The sequence below is a fragment of the Myotis davidii genome, unplaced genomic scaffold (genome assembly GCF_000327345.1).
Source record: "Myotis davidii unplaced genomic scaffold, ASM32734v1 scaffold663, whole genome shotgun sequence".
Lineage (NCBI taxonomy): Eukaryota > Metazoa > Chordata > Mammalia > Chiroptera > Vespertilionidae > Myotis > Myotis davidii.
Genome location: NW_006295816.1, coordinates 968434 through 970072, shown reverse-complemented (window position 1 = coordinate 970072; position 1639 = coordinate 968434).

The window sequence follows — 1639 nt, the reverse complement described above, 5'->3', positions numbered from 1 at the left end:
GAATTTGCCGGCACTGGGCCTGCTGCGGCCCGTCGGCCTCGTGAAGGGGAGCCCCGTGTGGCCCAGCTGCTGGCCTGGGCCCGGAAGCCCTGCAGGCGCCCCGCTGGCCCGGGTGCGAGGAGAGCCCTGCCCACCGCCCTGCCAGGGACTGAGGGCTCCCACCGTGGACAGCTGGCCAGGCCGTGTCTGAGCCGCTGGGGAGAGTGGGGGCTCGTGTCAGCCCGGCCACGCGCAGGGAGCCGGCATCGCGGCCCCGCCCAGGCACACACGGAGCCCCGAGGAGGAGCCCCGAGGAGCTGCTGGCCAAGACCACGCCTACGGCAGCTTCTCCGGACTCGGGGGGCTGCCAGCACTGGGTGGATGGCCACGAGGGTCTGGATCTATGCTGCGTGCCTGCCGCCCATGGTGCACCTCGCTGGTGCTGGGCCAGGGCCCCAAGCCCGCTTTGTACCTGCAGCCTTTCCTGGGGTGTCCCTGCAGGACACCCCGCCTTTCCCAGCCCCCTCTCCCCCGCCTCTGCCTGGGTCCAGTCTCCGCACGGCCGCCGCCTGGCTGCTTGGCGTGGCCAGCGCAGTCACGTGTGGGTCGCAGGCGTGTTCCTCTCACCCTGGAACGGGTGGGACGGGGTCTCGGCCGCACAGCACACTGTCCAGGGCTCTTTGCAATAAATAGTTTTTAAAATCACAAGGATCCTAAGGCGAGGCTGCATTGCGTGGCAGCTCTGCGGACCCCATGCCGCGGTCTCACAGTCTGTAGGGAGGTCCCAGGTCCCGCCCCCACCCCAGCCTGCCCTCTGGGGAAGGAAAACTGGGGTCCCCAGTGAGCCCGGTCCTCACCCCTGAGCCAGAGGCAGATGTGCGGGAGGGGCGGGTCTGGGGTAGAACATTAAGCGCAGGGTCCCTGGGTCCCTGGAAAGTGGGTCCCAAATGCTAGGGAGGGGACCCAGGCTTTGTGTCAGGATGGCCCCGGCCCGTGTAGCGCAGTGGTTAAGCTTCAACCTAGGAACCAGGAGGTCACAGTTCGATTCCCAGTCAGGGCACAGGCCCGGGTTGTGGGCTTGAATCCCAGTGGGGGGCGTGCAGGAGGCAGCCGATCCATGATTCTCCCTCCTCATTGATGGTTCTCCCTTTCCCTTCCTCTCTGAAATCAATAAAAATACATTTTTTAAAAAAAGAAGAAAGAAAAAGAGCCATTAGCCCTGCTGGTTGGAGCCTCGTCCGCTGCACAGAAAGGTGGAGGGTTCAAGTCCAGGTCAGGGCACGTTTAAGCGGCAACCGATCGATGTTTCTCTCCCCCTTCCATTTTCTAAAATAATAAATAATTTTAAAAAGAGTGGGTGTGTGTTGTCATGGGGAGGGCTCTGAGCACTTTGTGCTGCCAGGAACTAAGGGCATTAGGACGCTGCGTGAATGAAATGTGCGGAGATGAGTTTCGGCAACATGTGAGTTGCATTACAACAATCACGACATGTTGCAGCTGCGAGGGAGCCGCCAGCACCCAGGCCGCGCCCAGGCGTGTGGGCCCCGTTTCCTCACTGGGAAGCTTCCCGGGTGGCAGGCCCAGGCCGGCGTCTGCCACACCCGTGAGTGGCCACAGGGCTGGGGGTGGGGCAGCGTGAACCTGTGCTATTTCCTCGGGG